This window comes from Somniosus microcephalus, chromosome 17 (genome assembly GCF_052327205.1).
Source record: "Somniosus microcephalus isolate GS21.2 chromosome 17, FLI_Smic_1.0, whole genome shotgun sequence".
In the NCBI taxonomy this organism is placed as follows: domain Eukaryota; kingdom Metazoa; phylum Chordata; class Chondrichthyes; order Squaliformes; family Somniosidae; genus Somniosus; species Somniosus microcephalus.
The window spans coordinates 74,756,583-74,778,629 of NC_141003.1; positions in this window are offsets into that span (position 1 = coordinate 74,756,583).

Below are 22,047 nucleotides of genomic sequence, written 5' to 3' on the forward strand. Positions count from 1 at the left end.
TACATACAGACACACACTCACACATACTCATTCACTCACTCACACTCATTCACTCACACTCACACTCACACACACTCACTCACACACTTACACATACACACACACACTCACACACGCACTCACTGTCACTCACTCAAACACACTCACACTTTCACTCACACACACTCACACACTCACTCACACACTCACACACTCACACACTCACACACCTTCACACACCTTCACTCACTCACACACCTTCACACACTCACTCACTCACACTCATGCACACACACTCACACCTTCACACATTCACACACACTCACACATACACGCACTCACTCACACACACATTCACTTACTCACACTCACTCACACACACGCACTCACTCACACTCACACATACACACAGACACATACACATTCACTCACACTCACTCACTCACACTCATTCACTCACACGCACACTCAATCACACACTCACACATACACACACTCACACGCACGCACTCACTCGCACGCACTCACTCGCACTCACTCACTCGCACTCACTCACTCGCACTCACTCACTCGCACTCACTCACTCGCACTCACTCACTCGCACTCACTCACTCGCACTCACACGCACTCACTCACTCGCACTCACAATCACTCACACACACTCACTCACTCACTCTCACTCACACACACTCACTCACACACATACATACAGACACATACATAGACACACACTCACACATACACATTCACTCACTCACTCACATACACACACTCACTCACACTTATACACACTCACACTTACACATACACACATACACGCACACATACATGCACTCACTCACACTCACTCACACACTCACTCACACTCACACACAAACACTCACACATACACACACACATACACATTCACTCACTCACACACACACACACACTCACTCACACTCTCTCACACACACACAAACACTCACTCACTCACACATACACACACTCACACACACACACACACACACACTCACACACACACACTCACACACACACACTCACACACACACACTCACACACACACACTCACACACACACACTCACACACTCACACACACACACTCACACACACACTCACACACACACTCTCACACACACACTCACACATTCACACATACACATTCACTCACACACTCACTCACATACATACACACTCTCACACACACTCACACATACACACACTCACACACACACTCACTCACACAGTCACTTACTCACACATACACACAGTCACTCATGCACTCACTCTCTCTCACTCACTCTCACTCACGCACACACACTCACACTTACTCACACATACGCACAGACACACACACTCACTCACTCTCACATACATACACACACTCACTCACACTCACTCGCTCACACACACAAACACTCACACACACTCACTCACTCACACTCTCACACACACATACATACAGACACACACTCACACATACACATTCACTCACTCACACTCACTCACTCACACTCATTCACTCACACTCATTCACTCACTCATTCACTCACACTCATTCACTCACACTCATTCACACTCATTCACTCACACTCATTCACTCACACTCACACTCACACTCACATACACACACACTCTCTCACACTTACACATACACACACACACACACACACACTCACTCACACTCACTCACAAACACACTCACTCACAAACACACTCACACGCACTCACACACACTCACACGCACTCACACACTCACATACACACTCACTCACTCACTGTATCTCACTCACACACACACACTCACTCACACACTCACTCACACACTCACTCACACTCACTCACTCACTCACACTCACTCACTGTCACTCACTCACACTCACTCACTCACGTACACACACTCTCACTCACTCACACACACACACACTCACTCTCACTCACTCACGTACACACACTCTCACTCACTCACACACGCACTCACTTACACACTCACTCTCTCACACACACTCACTCACTCTCACACACACTCACTCACTCACAAACACACACTCACTCACTCACATACACACACTCACACACTCACTGTCACTCACTCACACACTCACTCACTCTCACACATACTCACACACTCACACTCACTCAAGAACTGCGAGCACCTTGCGATGTTTCTCTATGTTAAAGGCGCTATCAAAATGCAAGATGTTGCTGTAGGTGGCCCAAAATATTCTGTATCAGTGCAAACATTGATTTACACACTGCCTCTTAGGCCTGTGGAGCACGAGTATGCAATAGTTCAAGTGCAGTACTAGAAAGAAAAGAACTTGTGTTTATATCGCGCCTTTCACAACATCAGGACATCCCAAAGCGTTTACAGCCAATGAAGTATATGTTCAGGTGTAAGGTCACCTGATGTGTGCTACCCTAATATACACAGCAACTATGAACAGTTCCACATGTCAATTATGAGCTATCCCATCCAAAAACATACAACACTTCGCATACAAATATGGAACTTGCAATTATATAGCACCTTTCACGACTTCAGGATGTCCCAAACCACCTTACAGACAATGAAGTGTTGTCACTGTTGTATTGTAGGAATTAAGGCAGCCAGTTTGCACACAGCAAGCTCCCACAAACAACAATGAGATAATCACCAGATAATCTGTTTTAGTGATGTCGGTTAAGGGATAAGTTTAACCAGGACACTTCAAATAGTGCCATGGGATCTTTTACATCTACCTGAGAGAGCAGAAGGGACCTCGGTTTAACATCTCACCTGAAAGGCGGCACCTCTGACAGTGCAGCACTCCCTCAGCACTGCATTGAATTGTCAGCCTGCTCAAGTCTCTGGAGTGGGACTTGAAACCACAACTTTCTGACTCAGAGGCGAGAGTGCTACCCACTTTTTTTTTATATTATACTTTATTGAACATTAAGAACATTTACAACATCGTGATCATTACATTGTACAGGAAACTTTTGATTTACCGGCACCTAAATAACCAGAAATCTCAGTTAACCGGCAAAATTCAGGAGTAGGTTCAGGTAAGTTTTATTACTTCCCTTCCTCCATGTGTTGCTGTGCAAGGGTGTGGCTGCAGCTGTTGCTAAGCTACAGAGACGCTTGCAACTTGAGGCCATTGTTTTGAAGCTGTAGGGTTTGTTGCTTTATATGGAGCTCTTAGCTCCGTATCTTTTACTATAGCGTTCAATTATCCGGAATTTTTGATGAACCGGCAACACGTCGGTCCCGTCGGTGCCGGATAAAAAAAAGTTTCCTGTATGATACAAATCAATTCCGCCACTCTGCACAGCCATTCCGCCACCACATTTTAACATCAAAACCTGAAGTTTAATTTGTCTCCTGTAACATATATTAATCGATTGTACTTTAAAAATTGGTTGTAAAATACTGTCCTTAAATTCCTTTCTGAATAAAACATCCACAGAGCCTTATAATGATCTTTTAGCTTATATTTAAAATACTCTTTTAGATTGATACTCCTCCCCTTAAAAAACAGAGCATTCCTTCTTTGCACAATCACGAATCTAGCCAAACTGAACATTAAATTAATTGCCGCTCCGCTAGACTCGGGCAGACTCTCCTGCAATCCCCATCTCAAAATTGAGTCCCACGGGATTCCCATTCTCGCTGTTCGGTCCCCACCCAGCAAAAAAGCTTCACACAACTGTCGAACATAGTACTTAAAGTCATTTAACTGCGGACATAACACCAGTAAATGGGACAGAGTCTCATCCCGTGTCCCACACATTGGGCAAGTTGCCGCCTCCACTCGTCCAATCTTGCACAAGACCATCATGGTAAAAATCCAGTTATGAGCCCATTTGAAATCCAGTTCAATCCATTCTGGGCATTTAAAATTCGCCCACACTCCCTTCCAAATCCTGTTGAAGTCCAGCTGTGGGTATATACTCTACTAAAACTCCTGACCAGCAGGTGTCTTGAATCTCCATTCTCTGAATACCTCATAAAAATCTCGAACATTACAGTTGTCACATTGGACCAACTCTCCCCCTTTCTCCAGTACAAAGTTTGGAAAAGCAGGACGCATTTTACTTCCTTTGGAGATTTCCGCATTTATTTCTTCCATCCAATCCTGTGGCAATGCCCTCACAATCTTCTCATACATGATTCCTATTGCTTTTCCTTCTACCTCCTGATCCTCCTCCCACACCATGTCCCTCACTATCGCTTCCGGCAACCAACCTGGAATTACCTCGTATAATACATCTTTCACCGATATAATCCCAGCTTTTATAAAAGCTTGATTAAATAAAACCTCTCCTTCGATGTTGGCCCACCTGTTCAAAAATAAGGGCTGTTCTAAAAATTCCTCAGCCCCCTTGGGCATAAACTGCACACCCTTTAAAAATTGGGCCCAAGTCTCTACAACCCCCTTATAAAACCTAGGGAGAAGCTTAATCGATTTCAAAAAGATATTATTGTATTCCATATACAATATCCCCTGCCCTCCTATCCCACTTCGTTTAAAAAAATGCTCAAAACAACTCTTCCAAAAACTTGTATTTGACTTCTGAAGAAATCTCTTCACCCATTTGATTCTAAAGGATTTCTTCTTCAAATCAATATCTGGAAAATTGAGTCCTCCATGATTTCTCCGTCCAATGATGGTATTGTATGCCACCAAGGCTGGTTTCCCTTCCCATAAAAACCTCACACAAGCCTCTCGGATGGACTTTTCCGCCCACTCAGGAATATCCTCCACCGTCAATAAGTACCATAGCTTAGATAGCAGGAGAGCAGACACCACTGTCGCTCTTCCTTGCACTTTCAACCACCTTCTTTCCCATCTTCCCAAAATCTTTTTAATTTTCATAACCTTCGGTTTCCAATTTAATCTATCCACTTCATCCCTGTCTTTCTTGCACCCCATATACACCCCCAGAACTTCCAAAACCTCCACCACCTTAAAGGGACATTCCCCCAACCATTCCCCCCTACCCCTCCCTGCAACCAGGCATTGGGACTTACTATAATTCACTCTGGCTCCTGAAGCTCTACAATATTCCTCCACTACATGCATAGCTTTCCTCACTGACTCCCCATTTCTCAATGTTAAGGTTGTGTCATCTGCATATTGGTGTATCACCGACACCAGCCCAGAACTGGGAACCACAATCCCAACTACACCTTGTTTCTTTTGCATCATGTAACCTAATGGTTCTGCTACCAATGTGTACAACAATGGGGACAGGGGACAACCCTGTCTCACTGATCTCTGTATCGGAAAATACTTGGATAAAAAACCATTACATTTAATGCAGCTAAATATGTTTGAATAAAAAATCCTTATCCACTGAATGAAATTTTCCTTGAAACCAAATGCTTCCAAAACCTTCAATAAAAACTCATGAGAGACCCTATCAAAGGCTTTCTCTTGATCTATCTTGATCTATCTTTAATACATAAGCCTCCCTCCCACTCTCGTCCATGAGCTCTATCGCATCTCGGATTGAGAGCACAGAGTCTGTGATGTCCCTGCCTATGACTCCATAGGACTGAGAGGGCCAAACTATCTCCGGTAACACCTCCTTCAAACGATTTGCCATAACCCTCGCCAAGATCTTATAATCCACATTTAATAATGTGATGGGCCTCCAATTCTTCAGATCCTGTCTATCCCCTTTATTTTTATAAGCTAAGCTTATGATACCTCTCCTCATAGATGGGGCCAGGCTTCCCTCAATTTTAATTTCCTTAAAAACTTCTAAGAGCAATGGACTTAAAATCTCAAAAAATTCTTTATAAAATTCTGCACTTAATCCATCGGACCCTGAGCTTTTCCCCCCCTTCATTCCACTTATTGCTACTTTTATTTCCGCTGCAGAAATTTGGAATCGCCCCCCAGATTCTCACCAACTTCTACCGGTGCACCATCGAGAGTATCCTGTCCGGCTGCATCACTACCTGGTATGGCAACTGCACCGCCATAGACCGCAAGGCTCTACAGATGGTGGTGAAAGCTGCACAACATACTATAGGAATTAAACTACCTGCTGTGCAGGATATCTACCCCGAGAGGTGCCAGGGGAAGGCCCTGAGAATCATCAAAGACGCGAGCCACCCCAGCCACAACCTCTTCGCCCTGCTCCCGTCCGGTAAGAGATACCGAAGTATACGGTCTCGTACCAGCAGGTTTCGAAACAGCTTCTACCCCCAGGCCATAAGACTCATGAACGAATAATTTATTATTTATTACTGTTGTCTTATTTATTATTACTATATTTCTATTAGTATTTTTATCATTGCTATGCCATATTTATTCCAATGTTGGGAGGACTCGTAAAAATCAACATTTCATTGTGCAGTACATATGTCTGCTGCATATATGACAAATAAAATTGAATTGAATTGATCCTACTTCTTTGTCACACATGCTTCCCTCATCCTCCTTTAAACCCTCTTCAATAAAAGCAGTAACCTTCTCCATCGCCAAATTGGAAATGTCTTCTTTTGTATATAACTCTTGATAAAAGTTGCTAGCCGCCTCTAAAATCTCCCCACTTTCATGAATGATCTTCTCCCCAACCTTCAACTCTTCAATTAATGATAATCTCTGTCGCAGCTTCTCTTGCTCTAGAAAATATCTAGTGCATCTTTTGCCCTCCAATGCATCTCTAGCCTTTGCGCGGAGAATGGCCCCCTTGCATTTTTCAGCCTGCAATAATTCCCACTCTTCCTTTAGCACCCGGAACTTAGTCTCAGCTCCCTTATCCCCTCCGTCAACTGCTTTACAGACATCCGTAAACCTTTTGTTTATATTCTCTTCTCGATGCCGGTTAGCTGCCGCCCTCTTTTTCCCATAACGCACCGGAAAAACTTTTACCTCATATTTGAAATTGTCCCACCAAGCTCTTCTTTCTTTCAAGAACAAAGGTTCCTTCCGAGCATTCTTTATTATATTTATAATCCTTTCTTTATAAGCAATTTCTTTCAGGTATTGATTGTTTAAAATCCACACCCCTGAACCGATCTTAACTCTGCTGTTCCTAGTTCTAAGAATCAAAGCCGAGTGATCACTAAAAAATACTTTTTTATAATAAATCTCCATCACCTCCAAACTTAACTCTTCCCGCATTAACACAAAATCTATTCGGCTCTGTTTTAAAACATCACCCACCCAACCTGCTCCGGAGAACTCCCTTTTTATGGGGTTCCGGTCCCTCCATAAGTCTCTCAAATTTAAATTTGCCATCATTTTTACAATCATCCCTCTGGAGTTATCATCCTTAAAGGTCATCTGGGCTGAAATGTCCATCCGAGATAAAAATACATTAAAATCCCCCACTATACTGTACAAGGATTTTCCACCTCTGCCACTTCAGTGAATAACCCCCGAAAAAACTCGCGACGCTTGCAATGGTCGTTCGGTGCATAGATATTAAAGAGATCGCAATTAAATCCTTCCATTTTTACCCTTAGCCGTAAAAATCTCCCCTCAGTGTCCTTGTCCACCAAGGCAACGTTCTCTTTTATGGACGGACTCACCAAAACAGCCACCCCTCTACGGTTATTGTTTGCACAACTTGCAAACACCTCTCCCTTCCAAACCTTCTGAACTCTTTCTAGAATATCCTCATCCCAAAAGGTTTCTTGCAGAAACAACAAGTCCGAACCTTTAAAACCCTGCAACAACTGCTGCAATTTCTTCTCACCCCTCAGTCCGTTCACATTAATCGAGACCAATGTACTCATTGCTCCAAAGAAGGGAAGTATGCCCGATAATCTCTCCATCATTTAATCTCTGGTTCCTCCCTCCTCTCATGCTCCTTCTCAACTTTTCAGGCAGCTGTTGCTTTTTCCAGCAGCCTCCAGCTCTTTTTCCCCTCCTGTTTGACCCCTCCCTGCTGTTTCAGCCTCTTCCTTGCATTAAGTTTGGGCCCAGGAGCTGCCCTTTCTCCCTCCTTCTGCCCCTCACTAACCTTTCCCTTTCCACATGATGCCACCCCACCCCCGACTTCCATGTCTCTGTCCCCCTCTAATTTCTCACACTCAAGCTCTTCTGCAACCCCCTGTGCCTGCTCCCCGTCCGATACATAATCCTGCTCCCCGTCAGATACTTCATCTCCCATAGAGAGTCTTCCTGCTATTGCAGTTTCTCCCACTGTGCCACTCCCTTCGACCACATCGCCACCTCTGACCCTTGCACCTTGTTCCCTCACTCCATGGGACAATGGCGCACCTAAATTGTTCCCTTCTGACGTCTCTATCTCGCCGATCCCATCCTGCTGTCCCTTTAAGACTCCTGCCTCTTGCACTCTCTCCCCGTCCTGCCCCCTCCCGCTCACCAAGATATCCGACTCCCCGCCTCTCCCCGGAGCACCCACATCCACCACACACCCCGCTCCCGCCTCCTCTCCCCCCGCAGACACCAGACTCCCCAGGGGGAGCCGAACTGCACTAAGGCTCGAGTCTGCACTCGACCCTCGCTGTCCACTGCTGTCTTTGTTCCCCTCCACAGCACTCGGCGTGTTTTCCGCCATCTCCATCCTGTTCTCCGCTCCGCCATCCTCTGCCTCTTCCTGTGCTCCTTTCTCCTTCATTTTACCGGCTGTGTCCTCCGACTGCACTGCTCCTCCAGCCGTTCCACACTCATCTCCTGCTCCTTCTCCCATCTCCTCATCACTCATATCGCTCCCTTCTGCCACACACTCACAGCAGGTGGGGCCTTTACGACACACCCCACAGCTCTCCGCCTTGCAGCTCCGAGCAATGTGTCCCGACTCACCGCAATTGTAACAATACAGGACTGGACAGTTTCTTACGAGATGGTCATGTCCAAGACAATAATAGCACACCCTTACTTGGTTAGCATACAGCACACGAAAGTACTGCACTCCTTCCAGTGTCTCGAACTTCATACTGTACGGCAATGACTTCACCCCCTCTGGGAACCGCACCTTTACATACCGGGTTCTGTCTGCTACCCGTGTTCCCAGATAATACCTCCTCTTTATTGCAGAACAGATTTTTATGTCCCATGACTCCAAATTCTTGCTTAGTACTTCATCCTCAATGTAAACTGGCAAGTTTAAAAATGAAACCACCACCTCCTCTGAATATAGCAGAGTCACCTCCAAGAATTTCTCACCAACTTTCAGACTGAGTAGCAGTCTTTCCACCTCCTCACGACCACTGACCGTCACCTCGAATCCCACATTTGGCTTAGGTCGGCAGGCAAAGCAGCTTCCCTCGCCACAGTCCTCATGAACCGCCTGGATAATATCCCAAGCTCGAATCTTCTTATCTTCACACTGCACCACCACCGTGTTTTCTTTACCAAACCTCCTGAGGTCCCGGCCCAAATCTTTGGGCCTTTTTTTTCCCTTTCCCACCACAGTTTCTTCCCTACTTAAATTCCTCTCGGGAACATTGTCCTCTGAGGGGCCCAGCACTCCGGACCCCTCAGCAGCCATCTGGCTGTTTTTTGTGGGCCCAAAAGGCCCTAAAATCTGAAAACAAAACCCCAAAACCCTCCACCAACTTTTTACAAAACTCCCTCCAACTCCCAGCTGCAATCAGGCAACCAGTAACACCTGGCTCACTCCTAGCCCCTCCCACCTAGAGAATGCTACCCACTGAGCCACAGCGGACTTCTGGAGCATGTTATACTATTGGAAATCTGTGACTTGCCTGTTCCCAGTTCAATTCCTTCAAGCCTTTCTCTACTCCCAGAAAATACCAGGGTAAAATTGGTGAAATATTTGACCTCTTAACAGTTGTCTTCAGTTGCAGGCCATCTATATCATAGCTAAGGCAGTAATAGCCATCAACTAGATCTACACCTTCTATTCATTTCCAACGTTGTCATTTGTGAGCTATCTGGTTGTCCCGTCACTTCTCCCCTACACATTTTACATAACTTTTTCAATGGAAGAAAAATTATAACATACAAACAAATTAAATTGACGGGTAGGAAAAGACTAGCTGGTCCATCTCGCAAGAAATATAGCATGAGGAAGCAGGGAATGAAATACGACCACTTATGCATGATGTCCATTTCATGGATGGACCACGTGTAATTTGATCTATCGTGAACTTAACCAATTTATTTAATCTCCCAAGGGAAGATTCTCTGAAATATTTCCCGGCGCCCTGAAGATAATTGAGTAAAATTTCACACTATGTATCGAACCATTAACCTCCATTATTCAACCATAGCTGCTTGCTTTCCATTGAAGACATTACCTTGGTTCCAGCAGCATTGGGCCATTGCATTCTATGGTGTTTGACCATTGCTGTCTACACTCATCCCCATAACCTTCAATCTTATTCCTAACTGGATATTTATTTCACATTTTAAAAGGAGTTAATTGGCACAGCAGTACGTGCCTTCACTCGGAATCTAGTCCAAATATTGGAGACACGTACATAATTTTTTTCTTCTAATGCACTCTCCGTAAACGTGAGCTCAACCAAAGCTCTGCTGCCCGTATCCTAACTCGCACCAAGTCCCGTTCACCCATCACCCCTGTGCTTGCTGACCTGCATTGGCTCTTGGTCTGGGAACGCCTTGATTTTAAAATTCTCATCCTTATTTTCAAATCCCTCCATGGCCTCACTCATCCCTATCTTTGTAACCTCCTCAAGCCACACAACCCAATGTTCCCTCGAATTATCTTTTTCGAGCACGGTCCTTTTAACTGGCTGCACGGCCCATTCAAATTTTCGCGCATGCGCAGTTTCTTACATGGAAAAGCTGGTAAGCGGCCTGCCCGGGACCCCCAGATCACTGCGCGGCTGCGCAGCTTAGTGGGAACATTGCCTACAACCATCCGAGATCTCTGCGCTCCTCCAATTCTGGCCTCTTGCGCATCCCCGATTTTCATCACTCCACAATTGGTGGCTGTGCCTTCAGCTGCCTAGGACTTAAGTTCTGGACTTTTCCCCCTAAACCTCGCTGCCTCTCTACCTCTCTCCCCTTTAAGACACTCCTTAAAACCTAACTCTTTGACCAAGTTTTTGGTCACCTATCCTAATATCTCCTTATGTGGCTCGGTGTCAAACTTTGTTTGATAATCGCTCCTGTAAAGCGCCTTGGGACGTCTTACTACGTTAAAGGTGCTGTATAAATTCTAGTTGTTGTTATTGTTGTTGAGCACATACTCTGGCCTCTGAATCAGGAAGGCTGTGGGTTCAAGTACCGCTCCAGGGACTTGAGCACATAATCTAGACTGACATGTCAGCGCAACACCGAGAGAGTGCAGCGTTGTCAGAGGTTCCGTCCTTTGGATGAGTGCCTGGAATTTCCACAGGGGATTCTCTCATGGAAGACAGTCGGAGCCTCCAAAGAAACGGCATAAACAGCTAAAAATGTCAAGTTATTCTATTTCTCTGAAGTGACAGACAAAGCCCGTGGAAGCTCAGCCCCCCATCTAATAGTTCCAGTGGGCTTTCAAGATCCCAGAACACCAACTGAAGAGTTCTAGTGAAAGGTCATCGACCTGATCTGCTGAGTGCTTCCAGCATTTTCTATTTTTACTTAAGATTTCCAACATCCGCAGTATTTTGCTTTTGAAGAGCAGGGTAATCAAATCATCATCATTAAAAGCAGAGCAATGGATTATTCATCTCATTGCTGTTTATGGGACCTTGCTGTGTGCAGAATGGCTGCCATGTTTGCCTACATTACAACAGTGACTACACTTCAAAAAGTATCTCCTTGGCTGTAAAGCGCTTTGGGACGTCCGGTGGTCGTGAAAGGCGCTATATAAATGCAAGTCTTCTTTTTTTACATAGAAACAGTGCCGACACTTCAAGTGTTTGTAACGCACTTTAGGATATATCTGAGAGATGTGATAATTCGCCATGAAAATTCCAGTGCTTTCTGCTTCTTTCTTTCCACCTAGATGCAGGTGAGAGGTTTTGACAAACCGGCATAAAAATATGGCATGGGTGCCCACAGGGTTCAAGAACACTCTATAAGGAACTTGTTTATCAGAGTACTAAAATCACAGAAATTAAATGAGGATATATATATCCCCATTAAAAACTCCTGCACTGTGGAGCTGGAATGAGCATTGTTAGAAATCAGGAGGGAAAAATTCAGTATCGCCCCGTTTGGGGTGCGATTATCGGCCGGGCGCAAAGTTTAGCGCCTGGCGCTAATTATCGCCTCCGACTGCAAACTTGGCTTTTATTGCCCCTGGAGGTGATTGGAGTGCTATATCAGGCGCCTCACAACTGTCTTAAGGCGCAAAGGGCAAGGAGCGAGGCGCTACCTCAGAGCGCTGGCGAAGCTCATGTGATGTCAGTCAGCAATGGAACACAGACACACTGGCGCCGGCCAGTTCTTAAAGGGGAGTTCTGACGAAAGGTCATCGACCTGAAACGTTAACTCTGTTTCTCTCTTCACAGATGCTGCCTGACCTGCTGAGTTTCTCCAGAATTTTCTGTTTTTATCTTAAAGGGGAGGTCGATCTTGCTCTCCATCCACATCCTGCTCATTGCAGCCTTCAATCTCGGCCTGGAGAGACCTGTACATCAAATCTGCTGGAAAGAACAATGGAGAGACCCAGGGAAAGAGCTCAGAGTGCAGCCCCCACCGTCTCTTCTAAATCGATACAAGGAAGGGCAAATCAAAATGAACCTGCAAAGTGCTGCTCAGTACCCAAAACTCCTTCACATAGCGTTGAATCTCTCCAGAAGTCTCTCTCTCTCTCTCTCTCTCTCTCTCAGAATGCGTGGTGCAAAAATGTCACCAACAAAAAAAGACAGGAAGTGGTCGCCTTTAAATAACGCTCCCCCAGTCCCTTCCTGACTGCCAAACGCTCCCCTCAACCTGTCGTTGTTAGCGGCAGGCGGTAAGGCAGGGGGCGCCACTCAATATCCGGTCCGGGGCGCTACCGGGGCGTTGCGCACTCGACTGACGTCACGATCTGCCGGCGCAGGAGGTCGTGCCGGTAATGTTTAGTGCCGCCACAAAATGTCTGGTCAATTTCGTGAGTGGCGCAGATATCGCTGCGCCCGGGCGCCAGTTGCTTTGTGCCCCATTAGCGCCCTCTTAAGGTGCTAACGGGAGGCACAAACCAACTGAATTTTCCCCCCAGTGGTCTTCAAAATGTACATGGTTTTGCGGATAAAACTGTGACGCGAGTAATGCTGTATTTACATGATTGTATTCGAACTAGAGACAGAAAGTCTCTCAGTCTAGTATTAGAATAATTAGATAGATGCGTCGAATCTGCCTGTGTTTTGGTTCCCTGCAGATGTTATAGCATTCTGCAGTGTGACGGTCACAAATAATCTTGTTTTCAAGTTAGGATTTCAACCTTGTTTATGTTTCTCTAATTTGACCAACCAAGGCCCAACGTGATATTGCTTCCATTACTGCTAATAACCATATTATAATGCTAAGTTAGGATTTTGACTTTGTTTAACAAAACTGCTTTAAAATGCATAAGTTAACCAGTGTATGAGAATAGAATAAAAGATATCTTTGGTAATTTAATGATTCATTCCATGGTACAATAGTCTGATAATGAAATAGTTCGTTTTGCATAGATAAAGCTGCATGAACAGCATGAACATAAATAACTGATAACAAGCAGTTACGAACATCTGATGGCCGAGAATGGCATGTCCGACTCCAAACTATGGACAAGAGAGATAAGACACGAATTCCAAAGGAAGAACCTTCAGAAATATTAAACAATAAGACAAATTGAATGAGGTAATGAGACCCCTTTTTGGGGAGGGCTTTCATCCAAGAATCAAGACGAGGAACTTGAGCTGTCATTGGTTGGTGCGGTTTTAGAGGAACCTCTATAGGTTAAATGGTCTTGTCAATAACTTGGCCTCAGGCCCACCCCTAAAAAGAGAATAAAGGTGACACCCTGAGTGCTTGTCCACACAGATGGTGGAGGGGAGAGCCAGACAGGAGTTGGGCTGGTCGAACGCTCTTTTGAGAGTGATCCCACCCTCGCCAACTCGAAGGCCCTAGAGAGAGAGAAAGGCCGGAAGCCAGAGAACCGTTCACGCGCGCCAGCCATCTGTTCGATCGGGACCAGTACCAGCTGCTTGTCACGGTCGTATGTTTTTGCTGTATAACTAGCATGTTATATTCCACCTTAAACTCTGATTAAACACAATATACCCACCATATTGGTTTGCAGCTGATCCTGATTATTTGAAAGACTAGAGATAAGCTACCAATTGGTCTAATCTCTACGGCATGTACTTCTAATCCACTGAGCTGGTTTCAGTTCACCCAACCGAAGCTCATCTGAATGTTTTGGATCCAACAACAAAAAACAATAGGCCTGCAACTAAAGTTTGTGCCCTGCAGGCCCCTGCGACATTTCCGGAGCCACTTGAATTTGGCCGCAGGTTTGCGCGCCTTGGCACAGTCGTCAGTTCATGTGCCTCTGATGAGCAGTGACGGGCACATCTATTCAAATCACCCAACTTCACAACGGTCCACAGCACCAGGTCCTGATTCACTGCGTGAGCCAAGGGTGCTGCCTGGCAAGTCCATCGCACCATCAGCATCGACAACCCGTCAGCTAAACTATTCCAAAAACCAAGTCCACTTGAGTTCTCTAATGGGAGGAATTCTGCCATATTCAAACAGCTTGCAAAGCAAAGAAAAACAATCTGCAGTCAACTGCTCAAAACCATGGGTGTGCAAAGGCACATCCTGCTCATCAGCTGTCCCGCTGAGTTGGGTGAGAAACCCACCTTGGCATTTGACGTTGTTTTCACCGGGCGAATATAAGCACTTTAGGAGCAGCAGAAAGCAATTACGCCCAACATGGCTCAGCCATTTTGACCGATGTCTACCTGCCCATCCTGCAAACAACATCCTTCAGTCAGTCCCTTTAGAAGAAGTTTAGAAGAATGAGAGGTGATCTCATTGAAACTTATAAAATTCTAACAGGACTAGACAGACTAGATGCAGGAAGGATGTTCCCGATGGCGGGGGGATCCAGAACCAGGGGTCACAGCCTAAGGATAAGGGGTAAGACATTTAGGACTGAGATGAGGAGGAATTTCTTCACCCAGAGAGTGGTGAACCTGTGGAATTCTCTACCACAGAAGGCAGTTGAGGCCAATTCATTAAATATATTCAAGAAGGAGTTGGATATATTTCTTGAGGCTAAAGGGATCAAGGGATATGGGGAGAAAGCAGGGACAAGGTACTGAATTTGGATGATCAGCCATGATCTCATTAAATGGTGGAGCGGGCTCGAGGGGCCGAATGGCCTACTCCTGCTCCTATCTTCTATGTTTCTATGTTTATCCTCCAGAAACCACCAGATTCCCTTTCCTAGATACACTCTAGGAAAGATCACAACCGCTGTAGCCAGACTGGACTCTTTAACTTTGCAGCGTATCTTTTATCATCTCATCTTCCTCGCCATCTCATGTGTACCATTATACTCATTACAGGATCATTGATTTCAGAAACTACTGGCAGGGCTTCCTGACGACAATGATCCTTTAACGAGGGAGCTAATGAAAAGTTAACAAAAACCCTGATGTAAGCTAACCACCAGCTTGGGAGTAGCCTGCACAGGCTGTGCACCCTTTGCTATCTTTTCAGAAACTCTCTCTTTTTGAGAAACACAAGCCTCAATTTTGAGCTGCAAGATTGAGCGAGATTGCAGCTTTCAAACGTGTCACAAGTGGCTCATGTGGAGAGGGGTTGGTTACCTAGTGCTTATGGTACTGGATTGGCAGCCCAGGGGTCGTGAGTTTAAATCCTACTGAGGCAAATTATGGGGTCAGCAACAGGACAGACAAAGACCCAACTGATACCTGTCACTCCCAGCCAGCCTGACCTGCATGTGGCCCCAATCCCAATTTTAACTCTTCCCCTCCCCCGCCTCGGCAGGGAAGGGACAGTTCAAATGGAACAGCTCCGTCCCTCTCATTTTATCCATCACACGAGATGGCAGCAGAAGGAAGGAAGGAAGGAAAGAAAGAAAGAAAGAAAGAGAAAGAAAGAAAGAGAGAAAGAGAAAGAAAGAGAGAGAAAGAAAGAAAGAGAGAAAGACTCACCAGGGCCTGTGCTGCCCCCAGCCCAGCCGCGAGACCCTTGCAACACTCCCCACCCCCACCCCCCGCCCCAACACGCCCCCACCCCCCGCCCCACCCCCCCGCCCCCAGCCCCCCCCACCCCCACCCCCCCCACCCCAGCCCCCCCACCCCCACCCCCCCTCCACCCCCGCCCCACCCACCACCCCACCCCCCGCCCCAACACCCCCCCACCCACCACCCCACCCCCCGCCCCACCCCCCCGCACTCACCTTGCTGCCAGCAGCTTCCTCTTGGTGCTGATGGGCGGCCTCTGTGTGAAATATGTCTCTCCGCGGCAGGAGAGCTTTATGCTCGTGTGCAATCAGCAACTTAACATGGAAGTCTAGTTGTGTGAGGGGAGCAAGTTATGCTGCGGTTTTATAGAGCCTTAGTCAGGCCCCATCTCTCGTGCCGCGTTCAGTTTTTGGGCACCGCACCGCTGGAAGGATGCACTGGCCTTGGAGGACATGCAGTGCAAATCAGAATTATACCCTGGCTTAGAGGGTTAAGTTATGAAGATGGGTAGCATAAATATGGCTTGTATTCCCTTGTGTATAGAAGATTGAGGGGTGATCTGATCGAGGTGCTTAAAATGTTAAAATGGATTCAATAGGGTGGATACGGAGGAACTATCAAGAACGAGGGGACATAATCTTAAAATTAGAACCAGGCCACTCAGGAGTGAAATCAGGAAGCACTTTTTCACACAAAGGTTTGTAGAAATCTGGAATCCTCTCCACCAAAAGGCTGTGGAGGCTGCATCAATTGGAGTTTTCTAGACTAAGATCAATAGATTTTTGTTAGGCAAGAGTATCAAGTGCTATGGAGCAAAGGCGGGTAAATGGAGTGTAGGTGCGAATCAGCCATGATCTAATTGAATGGCGGAGCAGGCTCGAGGGACTCCCGTTCCCAAGTTTCCTCTGTTCCTACATGGAAGTCTCACTTTGTGCAGCTTCTTTTTATCCATCTTGCATAGACTGAGGGTTAAGATGAAAATGAGCCTGCTACTTAAAGGGGAGAGTTAACTCAATTTTCTCACCTCTGCCGTCTGTGCATTCTATGTTTCGTTTTAACTTTAGCTGAACAGTATTAGGATGAATGAGGGGCACGTGGGGGTTGGGGAATGGAAAGACTGGAATCGGCCAAGCATGTAATCGAATCCAACCTCGAATATGGCTGGTGGCTGCGGCAGCCCTCTTGCACACCTGTCTGCACAGGAAACCACTCTAACTGATGAATGTCCAGTCTGTTACAGTCCACGGACCTTGGAATGTGCAGATCATCTTCCGCTACACCACCATATGGTGGCACCATCTGGCACACACCCGATCTACATGCATTTGTATAAAGACAATAAAGCAGTTGCCTTCTATCCACAATTCAATCTTCTTTCTCTAATCTAATTTCTAGTCACACCAATGCTGATTTACTTTCTGTAAGGTGCTGCTCGGTGTCTTATTCGATCCGGTTGTACATCACTCAGGTGAGTTTTTTCATCTGGTCGGAACACTCAGGCCAGGCCTGTTGTTACAATCTCGTTGACCAGTGATTTCATTGACTACTTTGGCAACCAATCACCTGGAACGCACTCACCTTGATAGAGCACTTCAGCGACCCAGTGACTGGTTGCCACCATCTGGCTTGAAGTTGGCCTCAAAAGGAATTCTATTACCTGCTAGATCTTTAGGTTTCACTAACTCCTTAAACATTCACTCCCTCCACCACTGGCGCACCGTGGCTGCAGTGTGTACCATCTACAAGATGCACTGCAGCTACTCGGCACGGCTTCTTCGACAGCACCTCCCAAACCCGCGACCTCTTCCACCTAGAAGGACAAGGGCAGCAGGTGCGTGGGAACACCCCAGTTGAGACAGTTGATCGATTGCCCTAATATTCTAGAGACCCTCTCTCATTCTGGTTTTCTAACTGAATAAACCTGCTTTTATTCAGCCTCGGCTCAGCCAACTCTGCAAAGGTTGGATCAAGAATTTTGCACGGAAAATACTTTCACTTTACCTCACAGATTGAGCGAGGTTCCAAGTCATCGGCATCAATCTCAGTTTGACTTTGATACAATCTCTGTGAATGATCGAGAAATTAGATTAGAGATTAGGAAAGTGATAGCTGCTCCTAGATATTAATCCTCTTCCAGGTTGCAGCTGGAGCTAGAATTCATCTATAATAAAGGAATACCTGACAGTGAAATACACAGCAAAAATAAATGAAAGGATCTTAAGTGAATCTCAAATATTTTTCACCGGCATCAAAACCCCGAGGTTCAATTGCTGCCTTGTATCTCACCCAGCCGTTTTATATATTATGTATTAAAAAGATATATATATAATACACAAGATAGCATTTATATATTAAAAGGAGTCAGCCGTCACTTAGTGGTTGCACTTTTGCCTCTGAATCAGAAGGTTGTGGGTCTAAATCCCACTCCAGGGACTCGAGCACAAAATCGAAGCTGACACCTCAGTTCAGTACTGAGGGAGTGCTGCGCTGTCGGAGGTGTCACCTTTTGGAGGAGACGTTAAATCAAGGCCCCGTCTGCTCTGTCAGGTAGTTGCAAAAGATCCCAGAGCACTATTCGAAAAAGATCAGAGGAGTTCCTGGCCAACATTCATTCCTCAACCAACATAACCAAAAACAGATTGTCTGGACATTTATCTCATTGCTGTTTGTGGGAGCTTGCTGTGAGTAACTTGGCTCCCATGTTTCCTACATTACAACAGTAGCTACACTTCAAAAGTGCTTAATTGGCTGCAAAGTGCTCTGGGAAGTCCTAAGGTCAAGAAAAGCGCTATAGAAATGCAAGTTTCTCTATAGTTAGAATCAAAGAATCATGGAATAGTACAACACATAAGAATGCCATTCAGCCCATTGAGTCTGCGCCGGCTCTTTCACACAGCAATCCAGTTAGTCCCACTCCCCCGTTCTCTCCCCATATCCCTGCAATTTTCTTTCTCCTTCAAGTATTTATCCAATTCCTTTTTGACGGCTACTATTGAATCTGTATCCACCGCCCTATCAGGCAGTGTATTCCAAATCTTAACCATTCTTCGTGTAAAAAAGTTTTTCCTCATGTCACCTCTGGTTCTTTTGCCAAACACCTTAAATCTGTGCCCTCTGGTTATCGACCCTTCAGCCATTGGAAACAGTTTCTCTTTATTTACTCTATCTAAACCCCTCATGATTTTAAACACCTCGATCAAATCTCCTCTTAGCCTTCTCTGCTCTAAAGGAGAACAGCCCCAGCTCCTCCAGTCTATCCATGTAACTGTAATCCCTCATCTCTGGAACCATTTGTACTCTAAATACTGTGGGTTGTTGTATGTTTTTGGGTGGGATTGCTCATAATTGACATGTGGAACTGTTCATAGTTGAAGTGTATATTCGGGTAGCACACAGCAGGTGACCTTAGACCTGAAGGTATATAGGGGGGAAAATGTAGTTGTTTTGCACCTCCCGTGAAATTCAGCGGGAGGTTAGCAGTGGCGGTAGCCGGTAGCACCCTGCTGCACTGCATCCTCCAGTGATGACATCGTCACCGTGCGTAGTGCCCCACTCGCGCCCCGGCCACAAACTTGGCTCGCGCCCCCTGACCTGCCGCCGGACGCTATGTCCGACAGGGTCAGGGTGGCGATTTTGCGGCCGGGGTGGTGATAATTAAAGGTCAGGTGCCGGGCGGTCATTTTTTTTTAGGCCGCCTGCCAACACCTGCCCCATCTGGCCTCCTCCTGCGGGGTGCCGGCGGCGATCATGTCGGCATTAGATATTCCGTTTAGTGGTTACATAGGTTTCCCTTTGAAGACGCTCTGGGGTAGATTTTCATGTGCCCGCTTCCATCACGGACACGATGGACCGAGTGGCCTCCTTCATTCAGGTACAGTAGCATAGTGGTGATGTTACTGGACTAGTAATCCAGAGGCCTGGACTTGTAAGGGGGGGCATCTTTTAACTGGTTTATGGTAATTTACCTGGCCAGCAACCTTTGCCTCTGAGCTCTGACCAATTCCAACCTTTTACCTGGTTTACGGTAATTCACCTGGTCAACAGCCTTTTGCTGCTGCACTCTAAACCAATTTACAAACAGCGGTTTCGAATCGCTACCCCTCCTTCAGTTCTGAGTGGAGGAACTTATAATTAATGATTTTAGAACGGACAAGTGGTTTGGATGAGAGAAAAATCAAGTTTTATTACCTAAATAAACTACAATCAAATGATAAACTATACCACACGAACACAGTAAATGCAGTAAAAGTGTATAACAAGGGGGTACAGATGGTAAAAATGAGGGCTACTATGGCTACAATGTTATTTAAACAATCTTAGCAATTCCCTTAAATCACCACCCCAAACTCCTGCTAGGTTGTCTTGTTGAGGAGTCAGAACACCCTGCTCACCTGTGGTCCAGCGAAGTAAAAAAAGTGATCGCTTCTCAGCAGCTATCTTTTATACCTGGTGAAGTCCTGCCGTTCTGCCCTGCAATGGCTGTGTGCAAAATTCCCCGCCCAAAGTGTCCAATACACAAGAGAAAGCTGTGATTGGCTAACTCAGAGTGGTTGGACTGGGTTAATGTGTCTTCCGGAGCTCCCTGGGCTGAAACAAAAGGGAAATACAACTGCTCTATTGTCCAGAATGCTAGGTGATTTAGACCCATTCAGTTCTTAAACGGATCCCATTCAAGATACAAAAGTCTCTTCTGCAGTTTAGATGTATCCACTCGATATACAAACAAATGCTAATAGCATTCAATTGCTTTGTAAACAAAGCATTGTCCTGTGGTAACATTTTGTCTCCATTGAACCTTACTTCCAGACACAGAAAGCTGCTTTCCAAGCCCCTTTGTCTTCGGCCATGTGCTGTGACAGCCATTTTTATCCCTGGAAATTTAAAAGCACAACGCCCAGGGATTCTTTAATCAAAAAAATTAATCTTCAGAACTGTAAATTATTGCGAATTCTTGCAGACTAATGATCAGGAGACATGAGTTCAAATCCCACCACAGCAGCTGGGGAATTTAAATTCAATTAAATAAATAAATCTGAAATAAAAAGCTAGTATTCAATAACGGTGACCATGAAACTATCGGATTGTCGTAAAAACCCATCTGGTTCACTAATGTCCTTTAGGGAAAGAAATCTGCCGTCCTTACCCGGTCTGGCCTATATGTGACTCCAGACCCACAGCAATGTGGTTGACTCTTAACTGCCCTCTGAAATGGCCTAGCAAGCCACTCAGGTGTATTCAAGAAGGCAGCTCACCGCCTCCTTCTCAAGGGGTAATTAGGGATGGGCAATAAATGCTGGCCTCGCCAGCAACGCCCACATCCCAGGAACAAATTTTTTAAAAAGCCATAAATTTCAATGATTCTCTGATCGGGTTGGAAGCGAGTGGAGCGATCCCAATTTTCACGGTTGAGCTTCATTAACAGTCCGTCGACGAGCTGTTCATGTGTTTGAAATGACCCGCCAATCGGAGGAGGGCGAAAATCTAACGGACTCCGGTCGCTCCAGATAAGTTAAAGTTAAGGTGCGGTGGGGGGGAGGGGGGTGACAGATTTGCAGCCCCATAATATGAGCATCTATAGTAGTTTCCTAGCTTCAGTGAGTGTCCCGTGGAGTACAGACTGATAATCAATGGCATTAGGCAAAGCCAAACCCTATCAGAACAGCTTCCAGCTCCCCCCTCTAAAAGGATAGCTCCATTAATAAAGTGACAGATGAACTGTCCAAACTAAAATGACTGACCAATTCAGTTGCCAATTGTGAAATTTGCATGGATTATACATTCCGTACCCTACAGTGGCTACCAGCAGAAGGTATCTACAATAACACTTTTACATTTATATAGTGCCTTCAACATAGAAAAAGGTCCCAAGGCACTTCACAGAAGTGTAATCAAAAAAATAGGTTCCTTCCAGAGAAGGAGATATTTGGAGGAATGACCAAAAACTCAGCCAACAAGGTGGGCTTTAAGGAGGGCCTTGAGCTCACCC